Source organism: Rhyacophila brunnea, unplaced genomic scaffold (assembly GCF_057557595.1).
Source record: "Rhyacophila brunnea isolate RB1 unplaced genomic scaffold, BYU_Rbru_1.0 scaffold_95, whole genome shotgun sequence".
In the NCBI taxonomy this organism is placed as follows: Eukaryota; Metazoa; Arthropoda; class Insecta; order Trichoptera; family Rhyacophilidae; genus Rhyacophila; species Rhyacophila brunnea.
The window spans coordinates 822,606-841,290 of NW_028233367.1; positions in this window are offsets into that span (position 1 = coordinate 822,606).

The window sequence follows — 18,685 nt, forward strand, 5'->3', positions numbered from 1 at the left end:
GCCTAAGTATTTATAAAATGTGTTTAAAAAATAAATAAAGTTATCAATTGATTTTTCATTACACAGAAAATTGTATTTTATGGTTTTCCGTTAGTTAGGCTTGCGTTAATTTTCGAACAAAAAAAGTGAATAGATTTACACACTTTAGCCCTTTCGAGTTAGAATATAATAAATCCATTTTGGTTTTTATGATTATTTTATAATTAGGTTTAAACCACAAAACTAGTGTGTGTAAAAATAAAAATAAAAATAAATGAACAGAAAGCCTTGATGCAATCAAGAGTATGTTCAAGTATTAAATAATGTAAGAAATTTTTTGCATTCACAAACTCTCTGTTAACTTCTTTGGTTAAAAGCCTGTTATAAATAATTTGATGTTACATTTTGCAGAGCATAACTGTACAATTTTTTATATATTATATGCTGAAATACGTATTTATGAATGTTTTTCAAAGCTTATATTTACTTTTATTAGAATATAAAAATGTGATGCATATAATTTTAATTAAAAAGCAGCTCATATAATTACGCTATGTACTAACAGTTTATAAAAAATTACTGCTATTAATTATTATAATTGAAGTTATAAAAAAATACATGCTCTTTAATATTATAAAATATTGCATTTAATATGCACAAATTATTAACATAATATATATTAGTCTAAGTCTGAAATACTCGACCCAAAAAAACAGAAATTACATTAAAATTCCAATTAAATATATTTTTATACTATACATAATGATTGTAATTGATGTTAAAATGTCTAAGAAACATCTTCTATGCTATCAGATTATGTTTAGATGATATTTTTGATCTATCAAAATTAAATTTAGAGGCAGGTTAAGTATAGTATATATGACAAAAATGTCTGTACAAGTAAATAAATGTAATCGCGAGATAATTATACACGTTACGCTCCACAAACTTGCAAGAAATAATAAAAAAATATCACGCATATTACTATCTGAAATTTTTATAAGACATATTATGTGTTTTAAATATTCTTTAAGATTCGTTGTAACATATTAAATGACAATTAGTTGGTTTATGGCAAATAGTTGCATTCTCTTCGGAAAAACATAAATATTCTAAGGTATTTTACTATTGAAATAATCACACACAACAAACTACTATTTTAATAAAATCTAAGGCAAAGAAACAAAAGAAAAAGTCTGTTTTATGATTAGCTATTAATTATAGATTTTTGGGTAATTTTACCTAAGAAAAGAAATTACAACTAAATTTATAATAAACGTGCAATTATTCAATGTTTTGCCGTATAGATAGCTGACACAAAAGTCTTCACTATAGTCCCTATCAAATGTTTGTAGGTTTAGTACGATAGAGTAATTCACTCAATTAAGCACGATATGTATTGTAGCTTAGATGACAGAAATTATAATATTGGCACTGAATGTAACAACAAAAAAATGAAAATAATCTGCCAATCATATATAATACAAGCTAATAAATTCTTGTAAAATGAGTAAAAGCTTGGATACAAATAGAATGGGTATGTTTTTAGATGATATGAAACATACCTTTAGATGTATGTATTACATACAATAATGAACCAATACCATTTACATTTATTCAACTATTCTCTATCCTAAATATCATGTATTTACAAAAAAAAATATTTTTTTTAGTCCGATGGTTAAGATCGAATCTTTTACCTGCTTTGATTTATAATATATGTTTGTCTTTTTGTGTACATGTGAAATATGTCTCGCATAACATATAAAATAGAACTTTATACTGCGAAAAACCTCGAAAATTTTCAATTTATTATTTTGAAATCATTTTTCCCAATGAAAATCAATTTAAAACTTATTTATAAAATATTTTTTACCAGAGTCCCTATTTTGTATTGCATACATAGCTTTATAAGGATTGAACCCTATTTATTCTTGCATAATCCGGAGAAGAGGCAATGTGTTTAATTATAGATAATAAACTTTATGAACAATTTAATTTCTAGATGTTAGATTTATACGTAAATGCATAAAACAAATATTACAGACTGCGTTTTTTTTTCTCCGGATATTAAGATATATCTTGCTCAATGTAGTGGGAAGAATAAACTCATAAAATGTAAATATATTATGTATTTCTTAACATTACAAAAGAAATATATATTTAAAATTATTAATAATATTCTTCGCAAAACAACCAATCTAAATAGATAAAATGACGTATATTGGGGAAAACAAAAAATACATAAATTACGCTTAATCGTACACACGTAATTTTATTTTTATATTATTATACAGTAAAATATGTTAAAATAAATTTTTTGTGCTTTGAAAACATAATATCATATTTTTTGCATATATACATTTTCATATAATTTTCATTATTTATGCTTTAATATTAAAATAATGAAATTGTATGTTTTGTTCTAATCTTGTTCTTTTATTGTGAATATTTAAAGATTTTGTGATTCTGCCGGTAATTTTTTTTTATTTTTCGAAATATTCGTTGTTATACTTATAGTACGTAGCTGATTTAATAGAGCAAATATAATGATGAAAGGATCAGCTGATCAATTTTATATTTTAAAATACTGTCTTTTAAGATCATCAAGAATGATGATAGTTATAATTTACGTTTTTTATATAAGAAGTTCAAATTATATTGTGGTTTACATTAATGATTGATAGAAAAATATAATCTTTAAGGCAATTCTTCGTATTCTTATTGGCTTTTTTTTCATATTTTCAGATGACTAACTACTAAGTTTTTGCCAATGTTGCATCTAATTATTCATGCTAAGTTGAACGTATATAAACATAATATCCCTTTAGGTGTTTTAACAAAAACATCCCATAGCAGTTAAAGAATGTCTTAAATTTTGCATTAAAATATTGGAATATAACGCTCTTATATAGGAGTGCTTAATTGCTAGGTTTTATATGGTTATTAAATAATAGAAACTTAAACGACAGTTTCTCATAACTCTTACTAAACTCTTAATAATAATATGTTATCTATATCATATTCTATTTTTTTGGCAATCCACAATACTTTACATGATACAACATCACAAGATGTAGAATATAATGACTTAATATGATATTATTGTTGATTGTCAAAGGCAACGTAATCCAGAAAGTTTTTTCGCTATTTTTAAAACATTTTACTGGTTTTTTAGATACTATTGCGCAAATATAATATCAATAAAAATCTGTATTGTATTTGAAGCTAGACAGAGTTACATTAAAGTGAACCTCTATAGCAGTTTTCATATTTCAGATTTAATTCATCATTATGCAGAAAAATTGGAATTTCACATATTTTATATTCTTTCATGTTAAATTTTTATAATGCATTGATTAAATCGGTAATGAATTATTATATATGAATTACAACAATAGCATTTTTAGAATAAATTATTTGTGAATGCATCTAATGATTCTCGAATTCGTTTTCTAAATACTCTAAATATACAAGCAAAGATGTAGAATTGTAATTTATATTTTTTTCTGTGACAATAAATATCCTTTATAATTACTTCTACCCTAAAAAATACAGTATATCTTTTTTTATATTATAATAACCTCATTTATATGTATTTTATATGTTTTTTTTTCTATTCAAAATAAATCAAATTAGACACAAGTTTTTAGCATATTCGTATATCACGGATTTAAGTTTTTTGTGATTTATCAACATTGACGAAGTATCATGGTGTAGCATTTTAATAACCCACCAGTGCCAGTTATCTGTGCAGTACCCAAGATATATCTCTTTAGCAAAAATGTATGATAGATAGATATTTTAACTGTTTATATACAAATAAGAACATCTTATTTTTTTTCTTGCTTAATTTCATGTATAAAGTATAAATATATTGTTCTAAGTTTTTAATGCTGATGCGACATAGAGTTACAATATTTCTGAACTTTTACAATAAAATCAACTCAATAATTTTCGTCAGACTTTTTACTTTAAGAAAAGGCTTTTCAAACTAAAATAAGCATCACTCATTTTGCGTTTCGCTTATGGCATTAGTATCACGACTTTATATTTTACAGTTTAATATGATGATATTTGCGAAGTTTCACTTTATTTTATTTAGAAATAGAATATATTGTATTTTTATCTAAATATAAACTCCAAGATGGGTCAGTTGTTAAAATGATTTCTAATGGTTTTTTAAAGTATTTCTTATAAGATATTCTGCATATTATATCGAAATTTCTAATTTTCAGCAGCAAGTTCAGTGTATTTTGCACTAAAAACACAATTTAAGATATTAGAAGAATTTTATAAATGAATGCATAATTCTACTCTTAGCTATTCAAAAAATCTTTACTGTGACAAATAGATATATAATTATATTGAATACATATTTAGGTTCAATTTCTAACATAGTAATAATATAGTCGTCATAAAATTTCTTTAGGATTATCTAAAATGGTGTTTTTTAAATTAATCAAGAAGACACGGCTGAATATAAATCTGTGTTTTATAGGTACTACAAAAAAGAGAGCAGTTTGAAGCATTAGAAATGTATACTCGAAGTATTTCAGATTTGATAGCCTTTATTTTGTTTTTCTCTAATTCATGCATGTTAGATTTGCGAGACAGGTTTTTATAATTAAAAAAAAACATGTTTTTGTATTTTTTATATGCTGAAAAACTGATATATATAAGCTTAGAATATAATTTATACGCTCGTTTTATATATATATATATTATAGATCAAAATATTCTTTATAAAAATATTTGAATATTTAGTAAAATTCGGTAACTATATATATTTAATATAGTGATTTGGATAAAGTGTACGAGAATACTTGATTTTTTGTCATGTTTAAACCTATTCTTGTTTTTATAATATTTTTTTGCATACTTATCGTTACTTCTTTTTCTTTTAATACCTATTATTCATTTATTTTTCTAAGGTCTAATAATATATTTTTTTGTTCTAGTTGTGCTTAAAAATCGACTCATTCAACGTACCTTGCCTTATATTTTTTTCTTAATTCTATCATATAACGAAAATTATAAAACAAAAAATTGGGCATTATAAATAAAATACTTTGAAAATAGGTTTTGTTCTTAAAAAGCTGCTTTATATTTAGTTTAATTTTTAGTATTTAAAGCGCTTTGATTAAAAAAATTCACAATAAATTTTCTATATATAAATTTTTAAATTGTTATTTTTACTTTTTTATACTGATATGATATATTTCAATTGCAATTTATTTTATTTTTTTACATTTCGTGGAATAACATAGAACATTATAATTTTTTAAGCCATCACACATTTCATGAAACAATGCAAGTATAATAGATAAAAAAAATAAGGTAAAATCAACTATTAGGTATCAATAAATGTATTACAAGTTTAAGTAAATAAAACATTTCTTAAAATATAATTCGATAAATATGCAAATATAAAATATCATTATAAACTTTAATGCACCTTTTCAGCATATATTTAAAAATTTTGCAAACAATATTCATTTAACATTTAAACTGATTGGTTTCTAATGCCACAAGCAGAGAATCATTTGAATTTATTTCTATAATTGATAAAACAACTTTTTTAATTTATTTTTACCTCAAAAAATTTAATTTGCTTGGCATTTAAATACCATAAAAATCAAATATATTTTAGATTCTGGTTTTTAAGATACTTGGCTAGTGTATCTATAGCAATAGTTATTAAATGATTTTTTATTTTGTTATATATATACAAAATTGTACTTCTGGTTGCAAGCCTCTATTAAACTAACTTTTGTCTAATTAAAAATCCATTTAAGTATTATCTCTGGAAGCATTTATCTTATAAAGACTCTTTATCAAAATAAAATAAATTGAAACGGTGCATATGAATGCTAGTAATAAAAAAAAATACTATATATAAAATTAGAAAAAATACAGGATTTGAAAACTTTCTTGTTAAACAAGAAATTTTTAGATTATTTAATTTATTGTTTGTTTATTTTTATAGCACTAAAAAATATTTTTATGCAATCTAGATAAAATGATTTTATTCAAAAATAATTTATAATGCTTTCTCTATCTTTAAAGTAATCGTTTTTTATTTTTCATTCATCTGTTTTAATATCTAAAAATAATTATATAAATGAAAAATAACAAATAAAAAAGAGGCAATAATTTGAGTAATGTTGTATAAATAAAATTATACTATAGTGACGGTGTATGAAATCATTTAAATATGGTAATAGAACTTATATGAGTGCACAACCAATAACCACGTCTAAACAGTTTAAAACAAGAACAAGAATTATGAATTGGTTATTTCAGAGGTTTAAATAAGCAACGTTATTGCTGAAATATAACTTATAAATGAAATTTCATGTTATATATCTGATATAGATAAGAATAATATATATTTTTTTCTTTTTCATATTGCTACGTGCATCAGTAATTTTATAATACTATTTATTAAGAAACCCTGAAAAGGATTTAGCGTTTTATCAAACGATTCTTTTCTTCACTACATCCCTTTACAGATTGTAATTTTTCTTGATAATTTTCTATAAAATCACACTTATAACTCAAAAGTTCATCATCATCATATAATATCGGATGTGTAATTTTAGTCGTAAAATTTTTAGACCCCATTTTAAATTTGTGAAAAATCCAATAATCATAAATTTGAGATGTATTCTTTGGTCTGGACATTACTTTGAAATAGAAGATAAATTCTTCACAAAAATTACTTAAGAATTTTTCCTTTAATTCTTTAAATAAATCAATTTTGCAATTTACTTCGTTATTTTTTCTTACCGAAGTAAGATCATCAATATTTTTTTTCTTTTGAGCGGTATCATTTTTAAAGATGTCCCTAAGAGCACATTTACGCTCTCCAAACTCCATATAAGTAAAATCACACGTGCTAAGATCCATCTGTAGACCCGTATGTGGGTCTTTAAAAGACAGATAAAAAATATCTATAAATGTATATATATCAACAAATTTATCGTATTTGACATCAAAAATAGCTGGTTCATCTATCATATAATTTGTAATTGCATCTTGAAAAATCTCTGGCACCCTAATTTCCCACTTATCTAAAAAGATTTCAAACTGTTGCATAAATCCCCAATCGATTCTAAAAATCCACATGTAAAGAATTTCATATCCCTTTTCTAGACTATGTTCATTATAATGTTCGAAAATATTTATTATATCCTTACCGCTAATTGAAACATTACTAAAATCCAAAATCACCGGATTTGATAGAAATTGCTCACTATATGCATCTTTAGTCTTGGCTAAAAGGTTTTTGAATGAGCTCAAGTCTAATGAAGATTCCTCTATCTTCATTAGGATATTATTTAAAGTTTTATATTTATGGTTATTTCGTAATTCCGCGATAGTCCCCTTATTTGTTAAGTATGCAAGAATATTCTTACCTTCAACCGTATACGGATACTGATCTTCAATGTGTTTTTTAAGTACATCCGGCATTGAATCAACTACTTTGGCTAGAAGGTCTTTTAAATCAACTTCTTCTGTCGTATCTTTAGATTTTTTACTCCTATGCTCTTCATTATCCCCAGATGACAAACATGATGCAGACCGTTTAGTTTCATTTACTTTTTGACAAGCTGGATTTTCGTTCATATCAAATTTCACAATGTGGTCAGAAAATTTCGAATTGTTTAATTCTGATTCTGCTTTTTGTGTTATTTCTTGTATCTTTGTTTTTATTTTCTTTTTAATTACATCCATTTCTTTGTCGAATTCTATGTCAAAAACAAATTCATGTACTTTTTGTGATTTCTTTTCCTGTAACATCAATCCTGCCAAGCGATTCAATTCTACTTTAGTCGATTGATCTGAGTGGTAATCTTCAGAAGAAGATGGAATATGCTTAGATCGATCCAGTCGCTCCTTTAGATACTCTTCTATTTGTTCTAATCTCTTCTTTTCTTTACATTCATCATCGTATCTTCTGTTAAAATCAATTTCGTATCTGGGTGTTGACGCTCCATAATTTCCTCTATAGACTGAAAAAACCCGTGACGTTTTTTCGTACATACCATAACTACAGCCAGCATTAGAAAAAGGAGCATAGTCGCTTTCCGTAGCTTTACTAAAGATCAATTGAGAGGTTTTTATTGCAGGTGAACTTGCAGTGCTTGGCATCGTTGTAGAAGATAAAATTTTCGTTTCCTTTGACTGTTTATACAATAATTCGGGATCGAATAGTCTTGGTCTTGCATCAATATTTGCGTTCAATGTTGAATTTTGTTGCCGTTTTGGATAGGTTACTATTTTTGGCGCTTGTATCGACTCTAATCCAGCTGAAAAACTTTGATATTTACTTTGTGAAATATCACTTTCCGATACTTCTCGCTCATCATACTTGAATTCTCTAGTTATATCACTTGATAAGGGTCTTTTGCGTTCTTTTGGTGAGGGTGGTTTTTTCTCGACTATTTCTGATATAATTTTTTTTTGACTGGCTGAATCATTTACTTTTTTATTCATAGAATTATCCATCCCACGTCCTGATATGGGTTTAGTATTCATTTCACTTTTTTTTGTGGTTTCAATATCATTAGATGCATTAAATGGGGTAAAAAAATTTGAAGCTACATTTTTTAATGGATTTGCATCCGTATCAAGTCGATTTGAACCATGTTTCTCTGAATTTGTTCTCACCGGAGCCGAAAACAAAATCATAAGCGAATGTAAATTATTTGAATCATTTTTTCGCTTCTTGATTCCAAAATTGCCAGTTTCTTCTTTTTGTTCAATTGTACTAGATATTATAGATTTAAATAGAAAGAAAAATTTAGCCCATAATGTCATTTGAATATAAAAAATCAATGCTATTTATACATAAAATATACTTATCAGTGATAAGTATATTTTAATCATCATTGATTTCCATATTTAAAACTTTATGTTGCTCTTAAAATATAAAAAACAGATAAAGAAGGAATAGATAACATCCCCCATCGAGACAGCGCCAATTTGTTCTTATTATCATCTTCAAGTCAGTGCTGTTTTTATATTTTCAAATGTTCTTCTTTAGATAAATAAGTAAAATGGTCCGTAATTTTTTTCATCACCCCTTTTTCCTATAAATAGAATATATTCATTTTTATTGGTCACTCAAAATTTCTTCTATTTACAAAATGTAATTAACACTTCTTTGACAAAATTATTTATGCATTAAACTAATTAAATTGTTTATTTGATCCCATTTTTACTTTTTTAAACAGCAGCTATACATGAAATATCTTGGAAAGCTTTCGTTGGCTGTATTAAATACCCAAGAGTAACAAAATTCATAGAAAAACATAATCACCAGAATTTTCTTTTCTAGTTTTTTACTGTCTTTTAGAATGGCTTCTTTAGCTGGACTATTAACCTCTCGATTATCATTAATTAATGTATTTCGTTAAAATTTGTATCTTTTGTTTTCATTTCCTCCCTTTGTATTATTTAATTAATATTCCGAGAAATTATGATCATTATCTTGTGCTTGTAGTACAGAATAGACTACGGAGTTAAAATTTATATATATTTGTTTGTGAATGTAATCGTTTATCATCTTGGTTATTTTGGGAAAATTACTCTCATAAAATACACAACATCTCTAAAGCTATATGTATAAAATGTTTATAAATTATAAATCAAAAACACTTTCTCTGATCTTCTATAGGTTGATAAAATTCGTAAACTCCCGATTTCTTATAATTATTTTTGCTACAAACTTCAAATTCGGATATTACATCAGTTGATACGTTTTCTAATGAATTTTCATAGTAAAAATTCATAATTATGTGATAAACGGCCATATTTCTTCAGTAAAATTATTATTGCATAATGTTAACTTATCTCCTGGACTCCTCTGGTATTTTTGATCATCAACTTTACAAAAATATGCATTTTTTTAATTATCAATTTAAATATTATATATATTGTTTTTAATCATTGAAATTCATAATATACTAATTCATTTTCCTTCTATGCATTTTTCCTTGCTACTATAGTTTTCTGTTTAATTCTTATTTTTCTAACGTCTTCATTTAGTATAGAAAGCGCATCTGCTGTAACCAAGATTCCACCTTACTTACATTCAAATATAAACGCGTAATCCTGCTTTTATTCTATAAGACTATTGATATTATTAATATTAACACCGTATTGCTCATGATTTTTCTAAACATTAACAAACAGTCTATGATAAGATTCAATTTATGACTTCTTGGCATAAATAAACTTTATATGACCAAAATTTATTGCTTGCATCTTTTACTCTAATATCGAAATAAATTTTTTGTTCTTGTTGCTTTCTCGAAGCTCCATTTCATCGGAGCTAACTTCCCCTTTCCATTTATCTGCTTCAACACAGCACATGTTACCGTATTGCTCACTTCGATTTTTATAACTGATTTCTTCTCTATTCAGAAAATTAAAAAAATATTCCTTTAATATCTCGTTTTCTATCGTTATTTAACTATCTTGATGTGTATTTTCATCAGATAAACTCCTTAGTCGACTTATAAATGTTGTAAAAAGTTCGTTGTTGATGTCATAAAATGTTTAACAAATAGACCGAATCTGTCAAACATCATTTTATACATTCTAATCGGATATATTTTTCGTACTTCACTCATAATAAAGCGCGTTTTTTAAACACATCATGGAATCTTATTATGTCAATCCACAGTAACCTCAAAGATCTTCACAATCTCTTGAATATATTTAGCTCTATTATCATTAGATTTCATATCATGTGCTTATAATATTCATATTACCTAACAAACAAATATCATTTTTTCATAGATATCTTTCTGAATTATTAAATTATCAATATAAAACTCCAGATCATTCCCAATTAGGTCTACGTATATTTTATTCGACACATTGCGTTATTTTTATCATTAAATTCTTTAACCTCTGCATAATTACTGTATATTCTTATACTGACAAGCTGACTTATATTTGTCTTTTTTACTATCTTAAAGCTGAAATATATTTTCTCTAGGTCAAAAATTGTAATATGTGTAGAAGACTGTCTAAATTCAATAATTGGTATCATATCAATCAAATATTTGCCTCATAAATTTTCAAATCGTTTAAAGACATAATATTGAATGCAAATTTATATAATTTATCGGACGTTTATGAATAATGATTCGACATTTCAATTGAATAATTAATTATATACTATTATATTACTTTCTTTTCCATTCAAACATCCCTGTAACCGCTTCTTTTAAAGCCCCTTTAACTTATGTTTCATCTTTATATGCAATCTCATATGATTACAGATGTTTCAGGCGTTCTCACCGATAAAATACTTAAACTTATTTATATATACCGTATTGTTAAATTCTGAAAATTCTGGTTGCATTATTTTTAATGTGGGTTTTTGGCCCTTTAGATATTCTTTCTTGTATAAACCATATAAAATATTGTTGCAAAAAAAGAGTAAAAATATTTATTTACTTTACTATAATCTTGTTTTGAAATAATCATATCTCATTCTCATACAAAGTTTTTATTTCCATCACTTTATGAAGTTTGTTGTGCATATTACACCCTTCATCATTTAATTGTATGCTTCATTATTCACTAATAACAAATACTAAAAACCACTATATCCCATAGATGATCCATTTTTAAATTTATAAGAATTTCGCATCTATAAATAATTATAACCGTTTCCAGATAAATTTATTATATCTTATCTCGTATCTCTTTTACTAATTCTTGTTTAAATTTCACATTCAAACCATTGTCTTCAATCATAAATTAATTTCTTGTAGTTTCTTTGACACATTAATTTATTTTAATCTTTTAGGACTCTAAACAGCATTTTGCTTCGGGGCTTAAATATGATTTACCATCGAAATCCAGATTCATGTGGCTGTTGTATCAGAAACAATTTTTACTTCTCTTATTTCACTATTTAAGCAATTTTAACACATACTTCTAAATTTCAAATGTATATTCTTCTTTTGTTTCGAACCCTTGGCAGTTAATAACTCTTACCACCTGTTCATAACTGCTGTATCACCTTCTTCAAACATACTCTTCTCTCCAGTATATAGAGATTGGTTATTGTTTACTTTAATATTATCATCATTATTTATCGATATGATCTTATTGGTAATCACCATCACATTGTTCTTTAATTAAGCAATTGGTTCAATTGTTAAAAAATATTCCAATTCAAAAGAAATTATTTCTGATGAAATGCCAAATAATGCAAATCCAAACTTAAATATGGTAAATTAATATAAACCATAAATTTGATATGTCGTAAGACACGCAGAAATCTTACGCCTGATTTTTTGAAATTAACACATGAGCAACAAATATGGTGGTTAGAATCACCTTAAAGTTCTTCCAATTCAAAATATAATATACCAAGTTAAAAAAACAGTAAAACGGGCAATGTCGGTATTGAGAATACCAATATTATGATGTATTTCATATAGTCCACATATTTCCTTTAAAAGTATCTATGACACAATAAAATAGTTTATTATAATTTTATATAAATAGATACACGCTACAATCGCATGTCCATTCCGGTTAAGTATAATGAATGGAAAATAAAAAAGCATATTTTCATCTAAAAAATTCAAAATATGTGCAAAAATTCATGTTTAAATATGTGGAAAGAATACCCTGGTCAAAAATTATGCCTGGAAATATAAAAAAGAGCAATTAAAGTAGAGAAGAAAGAACCACAAAATGTATTAAATTACTGTTACTAAATTCCAAAAAGAAAAACTTTAATTCTTTAAGAAGAAATTTGTATTTGGACCATATAAAATTGTTTTTTTGCAATATTATATGTTTAAAATTAAACAATATTCAAGCGAATAAAAATAATCAAAAATCGTTTAAGTCCTATAATCCGCTGAATTATTTATAAAAAAACATAAAAAAAGATACAATATTTTTTTATGCAAATGCCTAAAAAGTTCTTAGATTTTCATTTAGTAATTATATACTAAAATTCTAAAAGAAATCTCGCCATCATTTACATTAATAATATTTATTTGAACCGAATTACGATATACAAGTGCAAGACAAAAATTATCTTATATTTTTTAACATGGGACGGTGTGGTGACATGATATCATAAAAGGGAACTGAAGGATCTAGATGCCACGAACCAGATTAAGGCATATATACAAACCTTGGGATTAAGAAGACAGCTTGAATTAATAGGTCTCGAAAGAAGGTGGGGTATTGAAGAAGACTTTGGGGGGGGGGGGAGAAGATAGGCGAAAATATAAATGCGCAGTGCGTACAGAGAAATAAGCAAGCTGTGCCTGAGAACAAAAACTAAATTATGCGTATATTTTTAGCCCGTAAATAAAAAATACTTATTTGAATGCAAGTAAAAATCAATATGTAAATCTAAACACAGAGTTTCAAAAATTATATACTCTAAAATTGAAATAAATCTACGAAAATTGAGCAATATATTAAATGATGTCATTTAAAAAAACAAAAAAATGAATCATATATTAACAAAGCATTTTTTAATTTTAAAATGAAAAAAGTAAATATCTAATTTTTAAGAATATAATAATATAAGTTTTTTATGAAAATAAACGTGAGAAAAATCCCAAATTACAAGTTAATGCATATATTGATATGTTCAATAGGCAAAAAAACTGGAAAGTCTATGAATTTATGATAAAAAAAAGAATATCATACTATATTTTTAGTAAAATGCTGATCTTGGTTTTTATTAATTTTTTTATCATTAATTTCTGTGTCCAAAGTAAAATGTAGATTTTTGCATTTATATATGTTAAAAATACGGTTTGATAGATAATTAAATACCTTAAGAATTCATGGTATGAGTACAAAAAGACTGATATTAAAATACATGGCTTTTACCGTTCCAGGGATAAATCATCGACATATTTCAAAATAACGGGGGAAATATAAAAATACTGATCACCTTAAGAAGTTAATAATCAAAAATAAAGAAATCCAATAAAATTCGACTTAAAATCATAAAGCGATACAGCATGCATATATTTATGGATATAAGTGTAAGTAATTAATAAACAAAATAGGCGGAACAGTAATATTGCGTAAAAATCAGGAATTAAACATTTTTTAATTGGAAAATCCACTATTAATAAATATAGACCTTATGCATAGAAACCGAATAAATTTACGTATATAAAATCCAAATTAATCTAATTTTTATTAAATCGAAAGTTTACATTTAATATTCATATAAAGTGATCGCGGTTTAAAATACATATAATCATGTATATAGTAGATAAAATGCCAATGATCGTGTGAATAAAAGGATGAAAGCTGTAGAAATATAAAACAAATATATATATATGAATTTAATTCTGAACATTGTCTTGTATCTATTTAGTAAAAATGGTATAAAGACATATCATAATTCTTATATATTTACCTATTTGATAAGAATAAAACAAAGTGAACATATACTAAACTAAAAAATATAAATCAGATCTAAAGAATTTTCAATTTTGGAATTTTAATCTTAAATGATCATCAGAAAATGATTTTTCATTCGATTTTGTGCAATCAATAGAATAATAAACTATGAAAATACACTTTAATTTATATTTACTAGCTTAGTATGACTTCTGATTTTATATTTTAAATTACAAAATAAATACGCTGTTATTAACAGTTATATAGTTTTTTGTTGTAAATTATTGATTTAAGAAATATAACTTGTAAGTCTCACATCAAACATATGTTTTTTTTGTATCGAAATTTGTATTTAAAGATATGTATTTATATATTAAATTTAGATTTAATATTTCTCAAATATGTAATTATATAATGTTTTAAAATCCATGCAATATTTATTTTATTTATTAATCTTCGTATATTGTGTTTTATTTGTTAGATTTGATTTTTCGGCACAGATAAAAAATTGTTTTAGTGTGTTATCTCAATGAGATGGGCGCAAGTTCAAAGTGCTTTAATAAGAAAAAACTTTTAGGGCCGAAACCTGTACGGAATTTTTAAAGCTTATATCGAAAATATAAAACAAGCCGAGTGAATTTATTTCGATCAAACCGGAGACTAGAGAACGAAAAATGTCGCTTTCTTTATGCTAAAATACCAAAAAAAAAGGTAAAAAATCTAAGCTTCGCAACTTTTTGATCGATATCATAATGTATATCAATTCCATATTTCAACGTGTATTTTATTACATCAATTTCATGCAATCTAGCCCAGATAATATCATAGCCACCTCTAAGATGATATATTGTTTCGAACCCGATGTTTCATTCCTCAATGAAAAAGACGATCCATTTTCGAATACAAGAAAATTACAATAAATATTATAGAAAAAAAATCTTCATAAAAAAAAATGATACGCCATGTCAATATTTTAAACCATGATTTCATATATTTATTTAGGTTGATAGTTTTGTCCACTTTTTATTCCCTCATGTATATTATATGATTATTTACATATTTTTACGAACTTATACGTATTTATCTTCTAATAGAGTGTTCGCTCATGAATATTGGATGTATTTCTCATCTGATGCCATTACTCGTGAATTTCTTTAATTACCCCCATTCATTTTAAACTCGTGCATGATGCCTATTTATATAAGTGGTTTTCGAAAATATGGAATAAAATGATCTACCTTCGGTCGCTGTTATATTATTCTAGAACCAACACATTATGTTTGTAATTTCGCAAGATAAAATATTGTTCAGTGACTTTAACTGTTCTTAAATATAAACCTTTCTAGTCTCGGTTTTTCAGTCTTGCTGTGGTTTTATGCTTAGGGACAACAGACGGACCCTTCTCGATGTTTTGCGTATAATTTAAATTTATATTTATTTGGTGTGTGTTCTGTGATTATAAACTAGCAACTTTTATGAAATTTTATTAACCAACTGCGTTATCCCGATTTTTCATCTTACAAAAATTATATATTTATTTTCTTTGCTAGTAAATTTATATATTCCTAATGCAAACAATTCAAGTTAATTTAATAATTCGTAATATAACTAAGATATTTTTAATGGTATATTCAGTCTTATATTAATACGTTCTTCTTATTTACATCATTTCATAAAAGTCTGTTTAGTACTAACCCCGTGTATTGGATCACAACTCGGCCTTAGCTTTTTTTCTTCGCTCTTTAATTTGTCGTATGATATCATTAATGTTAAAATTATAATTTATGAGTAGTTATTTACGAAGTAGTGCTGTTTGGCTTTTCATTTTCAATACATGTCTCGTTTTTAGTGCTATTTAAACCGGTTCTTGGTATGTGATTTTGTATTTCGTTGTATTAAAAATAAATAGATTCGTGCATATATGCTGACATTTTTCTTTTGATTGATTCATGATTTTTAGTTTACATCGTTTTTAGTTCACTGACTTTTTTTGGTTAACCATTTATCATATATTTTTTTTATGATGTTAAAAGTATTTTTTTCTTGTGATTATATAGTGTATACACCTTATAACCCCATTTCTCGTCTTATAGGTTCACTTTAAATTCCTTTACATATACTTGCTAAGTGATCTTTTTTTAAACCCTCTCCATAGCTTTCATACTTCGATTTCAGCAAAAAACATAAATACTTTGCATAAAGAAAATACTTATATATATCCTACTGCAAAGCCTAATTCAAATAGTTTTTGTGATTCATTCGCACACTATATCATTTGTTCAGTTAATGGTAAAGAGTTTAGGTGTAATGGATAATATTTTTTTGCTAAATTAATGCGATGTGGAGTAAAAAGTATACCTGATTTATTGCAATCATTTCTTTTAATATAGATGATTCTTCCTTTTTTTTCAGTATTACAGATTTTATTTTTGAGATTTTTGTGTCTGTCTACGCTATCTTATACATTTAAAAGGTTAGTTTAAATAGAAAAATTTATAATTAGGAAATCTTATCAATATTGTCTTCTATAATACGTTTTCATGATTTTATGGAAGCTATTGGATAAATTTATGCATTATAACTATTATTATACGATCATCTATTGGTGTGGTAAGTTAGATTGAGTTTTGAAGCACCAAAATAATGATTCAAAGCTAAATAATGAGATCCAACAATACTATATAATGAATTTTGGCGTTATGATTCTTCTTAGAAAACGAATTCTCACAATATTTTCATCACAAATCTTGACAAATTTTTTGAATAAGTGTATAAAAAAACATTAAGAAGGCAAAAGAGACTCATACTTTTTTTTATTTATTATAAAATTATTTTTTACTCACTCGAAGTCATTTTTCTGATTAAATTTTTTATTAATAGTTATAGATAAACAAAGAAAGAATTGTATATTCTACATTATCATTTGATTTTCTATTTCTTAAGAAGCAAAAATTGACATCAATATTTAATAAATGTATTGCTATATATTATGATCTTTGTAGTTTTACTATTACTGGGCAGTGATAGTCTTTAAAAAATTATTTATGGATTAATTCACAAAAACATTAAGTGGAAGGAAACTATGCCCATGCTATCTAATTATAAAAATAATAAAGCATTTTTAGTTTTATACATTAGCAGTCGACAAAGATAGATCAGGGAAGTAGTCAAAAGAAATATGAAAGAGTTATGCAATATTACCCATGGGTTGGCACGTCTCAAAGGATAGAGTCTAATAAAATAAAAACTATATGCATACAATAAATTCAAATTGCTTTGTTTTTAAAATGTTCCTGGTTTTTAAATCTATTATATGCCCATATATACTTATATGTCTGTGCTTAAAAATTACGCTAGGCAAACACTGCCATAGAAGTTTATTTCCTTGTAGATTTGTAACATATCACTACCTCTTTAAATCATATTCATTTTTATCTATCAAGTAATTTTTGTTATGTTTATAGAATTTGCTCTTTATTAATGTTCAGCCCCGCATTGAAACAAGGTGAATAAGATGTAAAGCTTGTGTTTTCTATTGTCATTGCAGTGATACTGTCTTGAATGAAAAGAATCCGATTTTGTAATTTTATATAGGAACTAGTGGTCTGTATATATTTTCATGTAAAAGGTCAAATTATATGCAGACTATCTAGTACCTCATAAAAACAATCATGTTCAGTATTTTTTTTGTTAAGTAACTATTGGTATATGAATCACTAAAAAAGTAATGTAAACATGATGATTTATCTACGAAGACGTTTTATAAGCAATCTGGCAGGGCCTCTTTGAAGTAGTTCGAATATTTAATAATTGAAATAACATCTAACGGAAGCAAAAAAAACATCACAGCTTTTCTTTTATAATTCATGTGAATGGTTTAGTAAAAAAACAAATGAAGTTTCATGCTTATACTGTATTGAAAACACAGATTAACAATTTGGCTAACCTTCAGCTCTTTTTGTTATTTTACCTTCTTAATTGATAGTTTAAAGAGTGAAAATTATTAGCTTACATTTTCAAACGTGTCATTACACCCATAAAATATCGCATATGTGTATGCTTTTTATGTGTTTTTTTTTGTGCAGATTTTTACAATTATAGCCTTTAAACATGGCGTTTTCGAGCTAGGATTATTTTTTGCAACCATAGTAGCTTGCGCGAATTAAAACTGTCGGTGTACACTATGATTTTAGATCCTAAAAAAGATCGATAGTCTTCTCATCGTAAACGGTGTTAGGTAATTTTCAGATTTAACTTCTTGCAAAGTTTTGTGTAGACTCGCATT